This window comes from Mauremys reevesii, linkage group 9 (genome assembly GCF_016161935.1).
Source record: "Mauremys reevesii isolate NIE-2019 linkage group 9, ASM1616193v1, whole genome shotgun sequence".
Taxonomy (NCBI): Eukaryota; Metazoa; Chordata; order Testudines; family Geoemydidae; genus Mauremys; species Mauremys reevesii.
This window is the reverse complement of record NC_052631.1, coordinates 34,488,691-34,507,540: the sequence shown is the minus strand read 5'-3', so window position 1 is coordinate 34,507,540 and position 18,850 is coordinate 34,488,691. Positions and strand designations below refer to the sequence as shown.

Here is an 18,850-nt window from a genome sequence, read left to right as displayed (position 1 = left end):
GGCAGAATAAACCCAAAACTTCATTCCTTTTCCCAGATCTGTGATGATAAAAAAATAAAAAATAAAACCAGACCTTTTAAAATGTTTGAAAAGATTCAGATAAGAGGCCTATTTGCCCACCCACCAACAAATCCCTCCATTTCAAACAACTGAAAGAAATTTTCCCTTCTGTGCACAGGAATGACCATTCCTCATCCTCTCAATTCATTTCCCTAAATGACCAGCATATCCACAATGTGCCATCACACCCCACAGTTTACAGGACTCCACTGTGACTCCATGAATCTCCCCCCACCCCCGCATTTTTTTTTTATCCCTGAAGATCTTCGTGTGGACTATGGTCCTGCAGCATGTCTGCTACCACCCCAGACAAAAATGCCATAGGGTGCTGAAACCAACTACTGAAGGAGAGTGAGGACCTAGAAGACAAACAGCTGAATTGCCAGGAATTTTAGGGTTGGAAGAGTCTGAGAGGAAGGGAAGGGGTGCAGCATAAGGGGAGAGGAGGGTCAGGAAGTCAGATAGGAAGATGTGACACTACGGCGGGAATCACAAAAAGGGAGCCAAGCCAAAGCCTATTAAGAAACTGAGAAATCTTGCAAGAGAGATGAAGACTCAATTAAAGGGTTGACAAGAAGGGTGAGGGGCTGAGATATGAGATCATTCCTGGAAGGGGCCTATTGAGGACCAGGGACTTGATAGATGAAACCTCAACACTTTGGATCAGATTTGGAGAAACATCGGAATCTGGGGGCTTATTCCCAAGTGAATTAAGTCACTGAACTCATTGAAATTCATCTCTCACAGCAGGTCGTACTGGTGTGTGGATAACATTAGAGTGTTTTTCCTTTTATGGTGCAGCCGTTTTTTGTGTTATTCCTGTAAATAATCACTTCCAAAACTCAATGCTTCCAGGAATTAACTTACAGAGCCAGAATTGCTGATTTGTTGACACCACACTCTTGTCCAGAAATACTTCCCTTTCCAGGAATAACAACTTTTAGTGGATGGACACTGCAGCTGCAGAGTTACTTTCACACTCGCGCACTACTTGTAGTCTGTTAAGATTCAGACCGTCATTTACTGAAGGTATTAAAATGACTATTGATTCATGTGTGCTTGGCGGGGCTTTGAGATAATATTAATAGCATGACATGCAGGGTATCTTAAAAGTTCTATCTTATGGCTCTCTTGGTTATTATAAAGAAAATTTTGATTTCATTGGCTTTTGATATGCAGAGCGCTTTTTATTTTTCTTCCATAAGTGTTTCAGTACACCTAAAATTTTAATTACATTTCTTTGAAGGATTCTGCTAGTTAAGTTTTAATTGAATTTTCATAGATGATTCCTTTATACACCTTTCAATTATACATGTAGCTTCTGTACATTTTTTCCCCAGTGTTCTTTGTTCATGTTTCTAATAGACTGCTAATTTCCCCCAAAATATCTAAAAAATGTGTTGTCTTGATTTTGCTTTAATTGGGAAATTAGATTATCTAGCTTTAAATGCTCTTTGGTGGGCAATCAGCAAATAAAGGTGACATTTTTATTTGATTGATTCTAAATCACATTTGGGATAATTGTAAAAGATTAATATACCACATCTAATAGTATTATTCCAAGTCATTATACATTATCCCATCTTCAGGTCCCTGGCATCTTTGCTAAACTAAGTGATAGGTGAAGGGATTCAACCTTGACAATAGAATGCATTGCAGCAATTTAATCAAAAAGCCAACCGTCAACCATGGCTAACGTATGACTGGTTTTGAAGAGCAAATATTTTGCACTGATATTCCACAAGAAAAGGCCATAGATATATAACAGGAGCTAGATAGAAAGTCAGCATCAGGACGAACAAGGTAACACATCCTATTAGTGCTGGCACATTTTAGCAGCAAACAAGAGATATAAAAATGAAACGTTATAGAAACTAATAGATTTCTATTCTGCTGAAGATGTGGCACTGCAAACTGATGATTAATCTCAGCTATGATAATAAGAAATTATTATTTTGTCATTTTTATTATTTGTATTACAGTAACACCTAGAGAGGTCCTGACTGATCAGGGCCCCACTGAGATAGTACAAATAAACACATAAGAAGAGAATCCCTTCTAAGAAATGCTTTTCTAGGGCCCTACCAAATTCACGGCCATGAAAAATGCATCATGGACCATGAAATCTGGTCTTCCTCTGTGAAATCCTGTCTTTTGTGTGCTTTTACCCTATATTATACAGATTTCATGGGGGGACACCAGCATTTCTCAAATTGGGGGTTCGTGGCCTGACAGGGAGTTGCAGGGGGGTCACAAGGTTATTTTTGGGGGGTTGCAATATTACCATCCTTACTTCTGCGCTGACTTAAGAACTGGGCAGCCAGAGAGCGGCAGCTGTTGGCCAAGCACCCAGCTCTGCAGGCTGCACCCTGCCAGCAGCAGCACAGAAGTAAGGGTGGCAATTCCATACCATGCCACCCTTGCTTCTGCGCTGCTGCCTGCAGAGCTGGGCAGCCAGAGAATGACGGCTGCTGACTGAGGGCCCAGCTCTGCAGGCAGCAGCGCAGAAGTAAGGGTGGCAATACCATACCATGCCATCCTTACTTCTGCACTGCTGCTGCTGGCAGGGGCCCTGCCTTCAGAGATGGGCTCCTGGCCAGCAGCCACTGCTCTCCAGCTGCCCAGCTCTGAAAGCAGCACCTCCGCCACAGCAGCACAGAAGTAAGAGTAGCAGTACTGCAACCACCCCCACAATTACCTTGCGACCCCCCCCACACACACACACACCACAACTCCTTTTTGGGTCAGGATCCCTATAATTACAACACTGAAATTTCAGATTTAAATAGATGAAATCTTGAAATTTATGATTTTTTAAATCCTATGATCGTGAAATTGACCCAAATGGACCGAGAATTTGGTACGGCTTTACTTATGTCTAAACAGACAATGGGGAGGGGGAATAGAGGCAGAGAGTGAAGTAACTTGCCCACGCAGCTCAACAGCAGCATAAAGCTAGATAGAACAATAGAAGACCTAAGTTTTATCACCAGCTCTCCTGAGTCCCAGTCTAGTGATCTATCCATTGTACCATGCTGCTTTTCTACAAACATAATACCTGCACTTTCAAACTGTAGGAAAGGAACAATTGAATCATTGGGTGTCATGTGAATTCAGCTACTTTCCTATAATTTGTATGGGGACAGGCAATATGATTTGAATAAATTAAGAATTGAGCAGAAGAGTCAATATATTTTCCCCTCGTTTATTTTTCAGATTCAGCTTCCTGACTGGTAGAGGAGTTACCAAAGTATCCCATCCCTCCCTCATTTCCAAGGCTGCACAGCTCTGATGGAACTCCCTCACTGGCCACTGCCTCAAATTTAGTGTTCCTGGTGGATTTCAGAATGCCAGGCACCAAAGTTATTGCTGACCCAGTTCTCACTAGCATAGGTGGGGACTCCCTGCAGGTTTTAAGTGTGTGTGTGGCAGAGGGGAGGCAAAGCCTTGAAGAGAAGTCTGCCTCCTCCTCATACTTGGACCCTGGGCTCAGCAAAGACCCATACAGAAGTTCCAAGGGCTTAATCTAGAGTAATAACGTGGGTTTAGGATTAAACAAATAGGGTAACATTCACCTTTTCCCTGCAGCTTGGAACTGCCTCTGGAGAGTCTCTTAGTTCATCTCTCCCACTTTGAGACAACAATTGAAAAGGTTTCCTCTTCAGAAGTGTGTGTGTTAATCATTGTTGGGCCATATGTCAGACATTTCATTTAATGATGCCAAAGAGCACGTCTCCACTGCAAAAAAAAACAACCAGTTCCACAGCAGCAAGTCTCAGAGCCCAGGTCAACTGACTTGGGTGTGCGGGGCTCACTCTACAGGTCTTACAATAGCCGTGTCAACATTTGGGCTCAGGCTCTGAGACCCTCCCACACTGCCGGCCTCTGAAACCCAGCAGTAGGGGATGGTCTTAGACCTTGGCTCCATTCCGAGCCCAAACGTCTACAACTGCTATTTTCAGCCCTGTAGCCTGAGTTAGTTGACCCAGGCTCTGAGGCTTAATGACTCGGGTCTTTCTTTTTTTGCAGCATAGACATTTTGTATGGTCACCGAGCATTGGATTGTTTTTTATATTTTGTGCTTTCTGATATTTTAATTGTTATTCTGATTTTAACTATCAAAAAAGGAGTAAAGACTCAATGTTATACAGTTCTTACAAGGCTTGGCATGAATATATGGCTGAATAAACTGTTTGTCCTTAATGGCCTGGAAATCTGAATAAAAATTGTACTGATTTTACCATTAACCAATAAAAAGTTTAAAATCACTTAAGAAATGAATACCAGCTTGTAGGTTGGATCCATTGCAAAAGTGACCCATCTAACCCCCAGAGGGGGAAAAAACAAGTAAATATAGTACAATCTAATGGCCTAATTACTACATCATACATGGACTGACTTCAGACAAGGATTCCTGCTCATAGACGCTACTGGGAAACAAAGGGGGATTACATAGAGAAGTAAACAGTTTAAGAACTGGGGTGGGTGGCAGTCTAGAAAAAATAAAATGAGTCAGGTCACACGGCCCTTCTGCCGTGTGACCTTTTGTTTACTACTGCAAAAGAATAATTAGATCCTTCCTACCAAAAGGATTAAAAAAATGTTTCATCTCCTCAGAAAGAAGAAAGGGAAAAAGGAATACTTCCCAAGCAGAGAAAAGGAGATGTAGCAGCCAGCTACAAAACTACCACTTTAGTGCTGCAGCTGTTTAACTCTGTCAAATCATAAGGGGCCAGCCAACAGAAAAGCAGGCTGAGAAAAGTTTACTACACAGGAAAGAGTTAACAAGAACCACGCGGTCACCCAAAAGAAAGAGCTGCTCCTGAATGTTATATGCCACTACTATGTCAAAAAGCCCTTATTGACAAGACACAAGGAAACAGACCAAGTTACCATAACTTTTCCCACTTTCAGATCCCTTTGCTATATACTAAAGTAGCAAGTAAAACAGATTCAGCAGTAACAATTGAACACACTACAGTGATTTAATCAAAAAGTCAGTCAGCCATGCCCTCTTACTTTCAATTAGTGCTCCCTGAGAAATTCAGATGAGTTTGGAATGCATACCTCACTCTGTTCTTCCCATCTCATGAAAGGGTTTGACAGGGTTAGGAGATAACATTGCTTAGCTGGCAGACGGGTTGGGCCTGCCTGATCTCAGTCACAAATAGTGTAAATCAGAAGTTACTCTTGAAATCAATGGAGTTATACCAGTATAAAACTAGTGTAGTGACAGAGCAGGATCAGATCTGTAATTGTATTGAGGGTTACAGTTTTGCACAAACAAATATTGCTACAGATAAAGACAAGAAACAGACCATTTAGGTGAAGGAATTTTGCAAGGTTAGATTCACATCGTCTTTCTTGCTTAACATCAGCCTTGCTATTTCTCTCCAGCCACACCTTACTGACAAGGTGAGCAGAGGTATCTACCCAAACAGCCTTTGATCTTTATGGATTATTGTCTGGGTGAAATGCTAAATTTTCTCCATATCTTTGAACATGAGTAGGCACTCTTCTACGGTTGGTTTATGATGTGCTGATTTACTCAAAAGGCCTCCTTTGCAGAAGATATTTAAATATCAGTGTCTTGATCAAGCAAGTCTACCAATTGCCTACACATTTGCTAATCTACTTGACATAGCATTACTCATCATCGGTTATGGTGAAACAACACCCCGTGTAGGAGGACAGCTCAAAGTCTATGTACCACTTGCGTTCCTTCATACCCAGTTTGAGATTTTAAGTGGGATCTACACAGAGTATATGCTGTGTGCTAGCCCTCTGCACAGAAGACAGTTTCATCCATAGTGAACAGATATACATGGTTATGAGATGTTATTGATTATTGAAGTGATACTGAAATATATCTGTGAGACTGTGAAGCTCCCACATCTTACAGTACGTGTTTTCCTCCCTAATGACTCTTCATATTGAAACAAATACTTTTGCCAACTCTCATGATTTTGCAAGTCTCACAGTAACTGGTGGTTTGTTTTTTGGTTGTTTTTTTGGGAGGGAGAGTTGTTATTTTTATAACCACAGCTGCTAGAGTTGTGCAACTGCATCAGACTCTTAACTGTGTTTTTTATTTTTAAGTATCTAGCCATCATGGTTCCAGAGAAACACATGGAAGTGTGACCCTCCTCCCACAGTGAAAGGCTCAGAAACAAGATAACAAAAAAAGCTCCAATTTTCTTTTTAAAATTTCATGATTTTTTAACATTTGGGGATGGCAGTACTGAATACTGTAGTGGTGAGTGCTATGAAAATGTCTAAAGATAAATAAATTAGTTAATTAAAATACATAGATGTCTTTTATCACACAGGCTTATATATAGAATACAATAATTCAAATATGGTAACTTTACTAAAAAAGTGTGTGAGCATATACCTTTACATTAGCAGGTCTAAATACATGTAAATCCATCTGCTTTAATAAGCCTGATTCTCCTCTCATTTATACTGGTGTAATCAGGAGTAATTCAATGTTAGTCATTGGACCAGATCTTCTGATGGTGTAAATCAGTGTAGCTTCTGATGATTACAATAACCATTGGAAGTGTACTAGGCTGAAAATGCCTGTAAGACATAAGGAACTGGTTTGCATAGTGAATAGCACAACGGGGCCCTGATCTCAGTTGGGACCTATGGACACAACTGTAATACAAATAGTTAATGTTAATAAAATAATAATAATAGGGTTAGACCACACCTGCATTTTGGTGTTCTGTGGGGGCCAGAGCAGATGGATTTAGCAGCAGCAGAAATCTTTATTTGAATCATGGAAGCATCTGAAAAAGCCACATTTCAGCACTGCAATATAGAGGAGTCATCATTTCTGCTGCTTCTCTACATGAATCTCTTGGGAGGATCTTATTCTGTGTAATTTGTAATTACAGGGACCTAATCAGTAAATTCCATGTTATAGTTCATGTTATATTTCTGAGTTACTTTCAATCCTTGCCTCTAGTTATGGATCTTGCTAAATGTATGGAGAAAGCTAAGAAGCCACTTTAAACCGGGTGAGAGTATTTCCAAGTCAACACAGGGAAACAGTGGGACATAATACTATAAATGAAGGACAGATGTAGTCACCTGCTACATCTGTAGCAACTGCTTTGGCACCATGTCATTGAGCCCAACAAAGATTTTATTTAACACTATTTGTATATACAACTTTTTTATTTTAATGACCTACATTTAAGCAGCTACTTACTATTTTATAGTGGCTTCATATAGGGTGGGGGAGGGAAGAGATTCAACTACAGAAGCTCTCTCTTTTTACAAGTCTTTGTTAGTCTTCTGTCTGCCAGTCTAGCAAAGCAGCCAATTTGTAAAAGCACCTTGTATGAAAACCACAGAAGTCCCTGGATAGTACAGCTATCTTCTATCATTTAACAAGGAATAAAATCCCCAACTGCAAAACCAGTCCATCTACATACCTGTTAGCGCATACTCTGCACCCTGAGTAGTAGCCTTGTGCACCACATTTATTTATTGCAATTGGGAATGTAATTATTCCAATCCCTACAAAAAGGGGGAAGTATAGAGACAATCAAATTTTTTCCCTTTGAGAAAACTATTTTGCAAAGTACAAAAGCACCCATTGTCCACTGATCCATTATTTGTAAGAAGGGAAGACAATGAGGGGAAATATGAGGATTTGAAAGCAAATAGGAATAATTTTTAGAAATATAATTAAATTGCAATAGAATATTTATGTTAGCAATGTTCTGTTCAGTCATTAATTATCTGATTTCCAAGAGATATAAGAGGAGCATTTGGGACCAGATTAAGTTCAGCATATTCACTGGGTCTTTTTTAGATCTGAACATAAGCTTCAGAATGGAAGCTGCTAAGTACTTTTGAAAATCTGTCCCTTATGTATCTACATAAGAATGGCTATACTGGGTCAGACCAATGGTCAATCTAGCCCTATATTCTGTCTTCCAACAGTAGAGATGTTTCAGAGGGAATGAACAGAATAGGACAATTTATCAAGTGATCCATCCTCTTTCATCCAGTCCCAGCTTTTGGCAGTCAGAGGTTTAGGAACACCCAGAGCAAGAGGTTGCGTCCCTGACCATCTTGGCTAATAGCCATTGACAGACCTATCCTCCATGAACTTATCTAATTCTTTTTTGAACCCAGTTATACTTTTGGCCTTCACAGTGTCCACTGGAAACATGTTCCACGGGTTGACTGTGCACTGTGTGAAGAAATACTTACTTATGTTTGTTTTAAACCTGCTACCTATTAACTTCATTGGGTAACCCTGGTTCTTGTGTTATGTGAAGGGGAAAAATAAAAAGATTACATAGCACTCTTCTAAAAGTAGGGAGTTGTTCTAATGTCCACATCCAAAATTCTCATTCATCAGACATTAAGCATAGTGTGCTGTGTCTCAATTGTTTCCCTCCACCCCAAGAGGTTAAGGTGGCTAAATTTCAGTGGTGGTGAAATTTTCCACAACCCAAGGCAAAGGAATAGGATTTCTCCTCTCTTCTCTCTCCCAGGGAGTTTCCAGAATTAGCCAAGTTTATCTGTCTGGGCTTTGGCAAGGGAATATCCATACAAATGCATTGCATGGACACCACACAGAGAGACACATACACAGACAGACACACACACACTTAATTTGGACTTTGTATACTAATCTTTATGTGTAACCTTTCCATTCATATGTGATATAGAGGGAATGGAAGTACTACAGCATTATAAGGAGTGGCACCAAACAGCAGTCAAATCAAAACTCTAGGCAATCCCTAATCACCACTGGTAATTTTAGAGCTAATTAGCATATGAAAATACTCAAAGGATAGCTTAGGTGGTAGAACAATCTCATTGGAATCTGATACTTCACAGACTGAAGTGCTGATAGGAAACACTCCAGCAGAGAGAGAATTCAAACAGGTTCCAGAAATCTCTAGATGCTAATCACCTGTCAGTATACGGCACCACTGGACATTGACTTGTAGTGGTTATGTTCAGCCAGCAAGTGTACTCTTGCTTCTATTCTTATTCACACATTCATTCCAGGCTGGAAACATTAGCTTAAAATCTAAAAGGCAAAATTAATATCGGGATGGCCTCCTCTTCCTTCAAGTGATTTTGTATTGATGTAAATCTATTGGCTGTGAGGGAATTCTGCCTGAATTACACCAGAGTAAGTGAAAGTGGAATCTGGCTCTTTGAGGCCATTTTCACTGATATGAACGTCAACAAGCCTTACAGAACACCTTATATAACATAAGACAGTAAGGGGGCCCAAAATCCACACGCAGAGAGTTAGTCATCTTCAAAGGAGTTATCCTGGATTTACACCAACATAACTGAAAAAAGAGAAACTGGCTCATGAACATCTTGATCATGAATGCTTTTGTAAAATCGTTCTGCAGCACAGGAAGCCATCTTCCTAACTGAATACTTGGATACTTTCCATATCCGCTACATGGAAATTTGAAAGAGCATATGCTTCAAAAATAGGGTGGAGGATGACCAGTCAGAAATTGTCAGGGGCAAACACCAAGCTCAGAGTTCTGTATGTACCTTAAGTTGGTTTGGGGGTTGCTAACCCAAACCTTCCTGCTTTTCATGCTTGTGATTACATTCTGTGTACACAATGTCAGTGCATACATAGTCATGGTCCAGTAACACATGATATGAATCTTGATCTCACGACTGGCATGTCTAAATTGATTTATGAAAAAGAATAAGACCCTCTCTCACACTTTCAGAGGTAAAAAAAAAAATTGGCTCAAGCTTGTTTGCAAATGTGTTTAGCCACTAGCTGCCCTTTCTCAGATTACACAATTCCAGATATTACAGCACAGAACATTAGTTACCCAATATTTTATTTTGCAACTGGAAAGTCTGGCATTTTTCATTCAGTTACTTAAAAAAATAATAATTTCTCTCCTAAATGGAACCTAAAGTGACTTTGGCCACTGCCAATCAAAAGAATAAATAATACATAAATGAATTGTGTTGTGCTTATTTTCCATTTAGTTACATTGTTTTTGAATACTGCAGCCTGCTAACAGAGTGCATATGAATAAGATCATAAAACTCAGTGTTCATTCCTGAGTGTATAAAATGCATTCGAATACAACTATAATTAATATGTGAATATATCAATAGTTAGAATGCTAACAATGTAGGGTGTAATATTAGTCATGAACAGCCTTCTTATCTGGAGGTATTTGGACCTTTTTAAGGAAATGCTAGTCATGTGCTATCACTCATGAGGTTTTGAAATGTCCCTGGCAGTCCAATGTGTGATGGCTTTTGTGAGTAGCGCGTGCAGAAACGTGTTGATATAGTGACTTATTTTAATATGGTGGCTTTATTGTACATTGCTAAGTGTTCTGTGTCAAAATCAGGAATGACGCATACTGCCCATGACAAAAAAACAAAGATACCTGATACTTAGTTGCTGGTGATGGCAATTAAGTGTATATTTATTTCAATATAGCTATATAAATAAGTGGGCAGTTAAAAGTGTGGGCATCTGATACCATGCATGTTAATTATCCCAGTTGGGTCACATAGGCTACATAAAATACAATATCTGATTGATTTCTTGGCTTTATTTTTGCCTGACCCATGTAATGTGACACAACTCTAGAAATACTGAGATTTTTATCCCTGCAGTGCAAATGGATACGTCACAGTCACCATTAAATCTCTTATATTGGTGCAACTGGACTACTTAAAATAATATAAGAGGTTTCACAATAATGTTTATGAGAACTACCATTATTATCACTTTGGAAGACATTTCTACAGAGTGGTAGCATGGACTAGCTGGAAGCTGGAGCCTCCTGACCTCTCATGTGAACTTTGATGCAAACTGGCTGTGTGATCTTGGACAAATCACATAAACCTCTGTCTCCCAAAGAGCTTCCTCCTCTGTGAAATGGGGGATAATATTTAGAGCCCATCAGAATGTTTTCATGGGACCAATTTTCTGATAAAAAATGCCCTTTTTGCAAAACCAACATTTTTCCACAGGTCTCCCACATTCCGGGTGCTATAATGACTGGGTTAAAGGTTACAAGGAAGCTCCTCCTATTTCTCCTCCCCCTTCCCAGACAGTTTGTGTATAGTTAGATAGCCTCTAAGCATTCCGACTGGCTTGGGCCCTGGATATGACTTAGAGGAGAACCTAATCCTCCCCTGGTTTGTGGCTCACTAGCAGAACGAGGCGTCTCCCAACAGCCTGGACTTTAGCACCTATCTCCACGAGGGGGTGGGGCTTAGGACACACCCTTAAGTTAGTGTCTCCTATTGGCTAGCATAGGCAGCTCTCCGCCTATCATGCTGGCTTTGTGGACCTTTTACTAAGGGACCCATCTCACCCCATTCATTGTATAGGAGCCTCAGCTTCTAGGCTTTGTGGATCAGTGCTGTTCCAGTGATTTTCTAGGTGCAGGGGCGGCTCTAGCCACCAGCGCGCCAAGCAGGCGCTTGGGGCGGCCGTTTCCCGGGGGGGCGGCATTTGGCTCCGGTGGAGCTCCCGCCGGCATGCCTGCGGCAGGTCCACCGGAGCCCGGGACGAGCGGACCTGCCGCAGGCGTGACTGCGGCGGGTCCCGTCTTCCCGCGGCTCCGGTTGAGCTCCCGCAGGCATGACTGCGGCAGGTCCGCTCGTCCCGGGGTCCGGTGGACCTGCCGCAGGCATGCCGGCAGGAGCTCAACCGGAGCCGCGGGAAGAGGGGACCCGCCGCGGGACCGGGGAAGGGCGGCGCAGCGCTCCGCGCTGCTTGGGGCAGCCCGATTTCTAGAGCCGCCCCTGTCTAGGTGCCTAAAAGTTAGGTGTTGCAAAGCTCAGCATCACAACACCCAAGGCCCCCCTGTGGATATGGGCCTAAATGTTTTTAGTTATTTAACAGCATTCTGTGTCTAACACAATCTGGGAAGCATATTAGGTCATTGAGGCTCTGGCTCATGGTGAAGTCTCCATGAGTGCAGGGATCTGCTAATAAAGGAAGATTCTCTGCTCTGACAAGCACAGGAGGAAGGATGGAAATACCTTACCAACAAGGATCTTAATTCTTGGTCACAGAAAAAAGATGGAGCAATTCCTAACTCAGGCCAATAGGAAGGTATAAGGCAATCCTTGTCCTGCTTTAAGTTCACTCCTCTGAGGGGTGAGATCATCTGCCTCACACACTTTTAGTGTGCTGGGCTCCACCTTTAGCGTGCAAGGCATTACTCAGTGGTTGCTTTGCGGAGACCCATTCTGTATCATCTCCCTGCAATGAAGCTGCATGTTAGACTCACATCCCCCACTTGTCAGTGACAAACTAGTCACTTGCTTGGGTACTATGGCCTAGATCCACAAAGGGACTGAACACTGCAACACCTAACACCTAGGCACCCACCAGAATCTGCAAACCCTGAGTTAGTCACGTAGGCTCCCTGGGCAATGCATTGGGCAAGATAGGTGCCTGAAAGTGGGATCCACAAAAGCCAGTACACTAGATAGAGAACCACCTAAGATAGCCAATAGCAGATGCTGAGGGGAGGGATGTGTCCTAAGCCCTGCCCCTGTCAGGGAGTTAGGACCCAGATCTTCAAAAGTATTTAGGCTCCTAAATCTATTGTGATTTCAGTGGAAGTTAGAAACCTAAATATTTCTGAAGATCTGGGTAGGTGCCTTAGTCAGGGCTGGAGGAAGGCACCTATCTCTGCTTCGGACCCACAGCCAGGAACCTTCTCCTGGAATCAATTGCCTGTAGGCACCTAAGCAGTTTCTTGCAAGAATGGCAGCAGCACGTGCCAAACGCCACACAAAATGGTGGCAGCAGCAAGAGGAGAAGGCCTCCGTTATAACCTTTAGTCCACTGGTTAGGGCATTCTCTCTAGAAGTGGAAGATCCCACTTCAATTCCCCCCTCTCTGATAGAGGAAGAGATCTGAACAGAGGTTTTCCACTTCTTAGGTGAGTACTCTAACCACTGAACTACAGAGTCGCTCAGTGTCTCCCTGGTCCAACGTATATTTAATTATTTATACAAAGTGGAACAGCTGCAACAAGAGAGAATTACATTAGAATATCCAATAGCCCAGTCTTCACCTGGTTTGAGGATCCTGCTGGGGTTTAGGAGCGAGATAGGCATCTGGACACCTGCCTAAGGCAGCAGTGCTTATCACCACAATAGAAGCTTAGGCACCTTCTACAGCACAAACATAGGTGGCTATAGGGTTATGCAGTAGCTGGGGGGGTAGGGGTCGTGGATCATAGTAGCACCTAAATCCCTTTATGGATTTGGGCCTATATACTTGTCAATCCAGTGTGAAGTTTCTACTACAATCTTGTTCCTTGAGACCCTCAGCTCACAGCTATTTCCTCAGGCCTCCAGGGATTGCTCTACCTCCCTACTTCCTTGCCTTCTCTCCATCCACAGCTCCCAGGCTGCCTCCAGCCTGCTACTCACATACCTGTTCCCAATCTCCCATACACTCTGGACATCACTTCTTGTTCATTATGGATTGCAGGAGCTCATCTAAATCCCTGCCCATTCACATCCCACTCCCTGACCACCTTAGAGGAACAGCTCTTAATAAGGAGCCAACAGTCCTATGACATTAGTTTCTAGCTGAAAATCAAGCTATGATGATCTTGTAATAGTGATCACATATGGAGGAGCAATCACTGTAGCCAACTGCAGATTTAATTGCTCAAAATAATAAGGACCAATAATCTACACGTTTGGATGTGTTTAGTAGTAACTAGTACCCTAGATTTTATGGGCCTTGAGCATTGCATATTTTCATGCGCACTGACTCCCTGATCTGTAAAAGTCTATTTATTCCCCAAAATGAGGTTGGCAATATTTAAATGTAATAGTTAAAAGGGTGTTGGGTTTCTCTGCAAACATTAGGTTTCCTTCGAGAACTCTGCTTTCCTTCAGGTCTGGTACCCTGGACTGCTGCACTGTGCTGTTTATTGTCAAATCAAGAAGTGAGCAAAAAGCCAGCAACAGATATCGGCTAAGGACAAAGCTGTAGTCTCTTGTAAGAACAATGGCTTTGACTTAACCTGTCCAGTACTACAGTTTATTCATCCTGATCCTCTTAAATTAATGGGAGTTTTGCCAATGGAAGGAGGATTGGATCTGTAGGTCCCAATCCAAAGCTCATTGAGTAAACCTCAATGACTAACTTCATTGACTAACGATTAGGCACTATATTTGTATAACCTTTTGTGAAACTCTCCACTTGAACTAGGTACATTAATTGCTCCAATGATTGATGCTAGAATCACATTAGTAATTGCTCTTTCATTATAAGATGATAATTATTACAAGGCCATCATATCTTGGCTTAGCTGTATAGAAACTGTACTAGTCTCAGATTCAGAAGGCAACATTTTCTAAAACAGCCTCTATTTTTGCACCAGCAATTTTGCATCTGAAATCATTTCTGCTGGCAGTTAATGGCAGACTCAAATGGCAGCATTTAGAAAGACATCTAACTACATGATTGCACCTGGAAATGAAGTAGAAAGATATTTAAATACTATGATCTGTGTCCAATTAATTGCACTTCAGTTGCCAGTGGGCACAAAAATAAGAGGCTGCAACAAAGCCTCCAAAAATGTGACCTAAAGAATCTTTCAAAGTTGTCTAAACAGTTCTAAACAGAGGATTTCCTCCTAGATTTGGAAGTCACCTTCCTAAACTCAAGCAGATATTGGGTTAAGGCTTAGTGCTCCTCTAAATTTAATCAGATCAATCAAATGTTGCATACTCACTGCTTCGCTTCTGACGTCAAATACTGATCTCTGCCTCTCCAGTTTTCTCAAACTCTCTGAAGAAAGCAAATTTGTTCTATTATGCCTATGGCTAGAAAACAAATTTACCTTGGTCATCGTTTCCTACAGAGTAATTTAGCCCCTACTAGTATTTCTGTAGCTTCAATCAATTAGGAAATTATGTCTGTTGAGAGACCTGAGTAGCCACGGTTTCAGCAGAAAACTGGACTATTATTCAGATTTGAAAATGGTTCTTATGCAAGTCTGAGGGTTGTTGTTGGAGGGAGGGAACTGTTTATTTGTTTGGGTTTTTGCAGGTGTGCAATTAATGGCAATGGCCACAGATTCCACTCAGTGTTTTGATTTTCTTGCTGGGCTAAATCATTAGTACACTACACAACCTGGCCTCTTTTTCAGAGAGATGACAGCATTGCATGAACAGTATAATGTTTATCATGTCATTATTCTTCATGAAAGCACACAACTGCGTAAAAGGCTTTTTCATCCTTAGAAGGATTCAAGTGTAAATGTTGTTTTAAAAGGAAGCAGCTAGAGTGATTGTAGTTCTCAGAGATTAAAGATTAGCAGATCTAGAGAGTGAAGCAATCAAAAAGCAGATTTTTTTTTGGTAGGGGGAGCAGATTTGCTGCTTGCTCTTTGTTGTACAGAAGGTGTTTTTACATATAGCTACAATTCCAGATCAGAAACAAAATTCTAACTGTTATATTATAAAGCAGCCCAAGTGTTCCAATAAATAAGGAATGAAAATAAATGGCTTAATGTAACATTACAAAACAACATTGCAGGACAAGATTAATCAAAACCTACCCTTGCTTTCTGCTTTTAAACGTAAGACAGCTTTGGTGGACAAGCTACCTCCCACTCTTCCTTCTCCCTCCGTTCACAGCCCTGCCTCATTACTATAATCCTTCAGAGAGAATTGCACCCATAATGTTGGAGAGCATGTCAAAATCTGAGTATACTTTTAATAACTAAAGGAATCTCTAAATACAGATAGTGTTAAGGCCAATAACCATCTTTGGATGAAAGTGATAAAAATTTATCACAAAATTTTACTCAGAAATGTTCACTTTTTTAATATGTTGGGCAATTTTACACCCCAGAATTTTTGCATTTCTATTAAATGTTAGAGCAGTGATGTTTTGTCATCTATCAAACTATGTGAAAATTCAAAATAATTTTTGAGCCGAAGTAGAGATGGATATAACAACCACCCTATGAGGAAAGTAGATAGAAGTGATAGAAAAGGGAAGAAAAATATATTATGCTTTTGCTGCTGCCCTCCTTTCCCTACTTCAACTTTCCTCCCTCATAGAGGACCTATGGGGTGCTCACACACATGTTCAGTGCTCCAACCATTGACCCACATTGTCTTATCTACAGCTCCACTCATCAACATCAACAAGTGATAACAGCAATAAACTGTGCTGGCTTCAAATTAACAGGAAGAACATAGATTGTGTAGGATGGAATTTAGGCCAGGCAGGCAGGGAATGGAGATCAGGCATCACTCAACAGCAGCAAATATAAAAAGAACAGGTAGAATTGAGATAAGAAAATACAGGGCCAGAAAACACACACAAAAAATCACAGAGAACAGCATCTTCTCCAGCAGACAGTCTTGCCTGTCCTCCACCAGGCTTCCACAGTGCACCCAAAGCAATGATGTCTTTCACACAGGGGGAACAGTGAAGCTTCTGGGTTATGGAGGAACTTGTATGAGATCTCTATGATGGGAAGAATTTTCCTATTTGGGGATTATCTAATATGTATGATCCCAATTCTAACTCCCTTGCTCAAGCTAAATAGCACTTCACTCTACAGTATTCCCTTTGATTTCAACTGGGCCACTCAATGAGCAAGGAAGGCACTATTCAACTTGAGTAAGAATGTCAGAATCTGGCCCTATGTGACAAATATTTACAATCAAAGAAAGATATGTCTCAGAAAGTTCCTCACAGTCCCCAAGCAGGATGGAAAGTTTTGCCTAATAAACAGGTGACTTTATATTGTGCAGAAGTGTTGAAACCTCCTTCGCTAGTGGTGTAGTTTTTCCATAAACATAAAACAGATATGGCAACATATCCTTTATATTGAGCAAACACAAAACAAGTTACTGTACATCACAGCGGATAAGGGAGCTAAAGATCAAAGGGTAAATACCATTTCCTACAACCTGTTTTTCCTGGATAAACCTTATGCAACTGTTCAGTTGCTCAACAACACTGAAGGAAAGGTTACAAGAGGATGGGAATGGAGCATGCTTAGAATTCTGGAGATAAATATACAAAAGAAATACTGGAAAAAAAATCATGCTTAGCTGGTAACTATAGCAGGCTCTTTTCTCTTTTGTTCTTTATTATTTGGGGGAGGGGGTGTTTGGGGGGAACTATAATATACTATTTTCCACTTCTAATTATTTTGAGCTGAAACTAAACTGCCAGATTGAAACACCTGAGAAGACTGGATACAAATTTTGGACCCAAATTTTGCATCTTATGCCTATCTCTGTTTGAAAGGCTAATATTGGACCTGTGACTCTCTAGTTGCATATGGATTTAAAGTTTACTTCATAGCATGCTGTTCTCTTCAAGTCTGGGAAACATCTGGGACATCCTGATGGTGATGTTCTGGGAGGAAAACAGCAGCAGATGCATTCACACACAGAAATACAGACACATGTACATACACACAAATACAGGTGTCACTTTTCAAGAGCTAGTGAAAGATTTCAAAGGCCAACTCTCTAAATAAAATGGTAACACCCTTTGGGGTTATCCTGTAACTCTTGGCTGTATTGATAATTGTTTTCTCTCACACATACACTATACATCTCTTTAATAACAGACTGGCTCTTAAAAGTAGAGTGTCCATTTTCCAGGAATATCATAATGGAAATTAAGGGACATGAGGATTATGGTTCTACTGAAAATGTTTTGACAAAGTATAAGAGAAATCACCACAAGCCCTCCCCACCACTACACTGATCCTCCTAGAAGCACCACTACCTAGACAACAGCCCTTAGGAAAAAAATACTTCTCTATTTCAAAGAGAAAAGCAGTGGCAGATGTGCTGCAATTGTGGAAGGGGTAAACACCACTACAAAGGCAGGAGCAGGATGAGGACCAAATGATAGTATGACAATCTTGGCTAGGCCAGAATGATTTAACTGGGACCAGGACACAGGTCATGCCCTATCTCAAAGATTGGTAGAAAAGCTCTCTGGTTTCAGCTAATTAGTGAATATTACATAAAGGACAGCATGGGGAAGGTGCATCAGGAGCAGTGTTTCTCCTTGGGGCTAATCAGCATGCAGGGGGGTGGCTCTGCCTCTTCCTCTTTCCCACCCCTTCCCAGGTGATATGGTCCGCAGAGGAGTCTGAGCACTCCTAGCTTACAGGTCATACTATTGTTATTGTCCCTTTCACAGGCCAGGCAAGTGTGGGGAATACGTAATTGTGGCCCCTCACCAGATCTCCCATGGAGCCATGCACAATCTGGTATGAAAGGAAGAAGACAAGTTAAGCCAAAGTCTTTTTTCCTAGGAGGGAGGGACTGACTCTCTCTCTCAATCCCTGGGTGGAGGAAGCCATGAGCTATTGAGCTCTGAAGCCTAGAGTCAGCGAGGGTGACTCTAGTTCTACATGGGGCAAAACTAAAACAGGGGCCGGCGCTGTACCTACACTGGTCACTATTCAGAAGTCCCATATATCCCACACGGTGGTATCAGAAACAGACACTGTTCTGAGTATAGGGCAATATGACTCAGTATAGAGCAAGTATTCCTGTATGATAGCAGCAGGAATGGAGACTAGTGTAGCTGACCCTAGGAGTAGAGGTTCCTTTGTTTTCATCCCAAAGCAAATGGCTGATGTTTCTCCACCTCTTGTTCTGAAAGTCAAGGGCTGGTTTGTTTTACATTCCCCTGACAACCAGGGTCTATATGGAGTGCTCCCCTGAAGCAACAAACAGTCTTGCTTATTCATGTGCTATAAAGACTCACTTC

The 18,850-nt window shown here is 41.4% G+C and overlaps 2 long non-coding RNA genes across 2 annotated transcripts in view; one reads left to right on the top strand and one right to left on the bottom strand.

Annotated features, from left to right (window-relative positions):
- The window catches only part of LOC120372349, a 30,627-nt gene extending 26,398 nt beyond the window's left edge, over positions 1–4,229 (top strand). Inside the window, exon 3 of the long non-coding RNA XR_005584913.1 lies at positions 3,277–4,229. This is a non-coding gene — a long non-coding RNA (uncharacterized LOC120372349). The remainder of the gene's footprint in view (positions 1–3,276) is intronic.
- The window catches only part of LOC120372353, an 81,282-nt gene that overhangs the window by 45,862 nt on the left and 16,570 nt on the right, over positions 1–18,850 (bottom strand). The gene's annotated exons all lie outside the window — the stretch shown is intronic.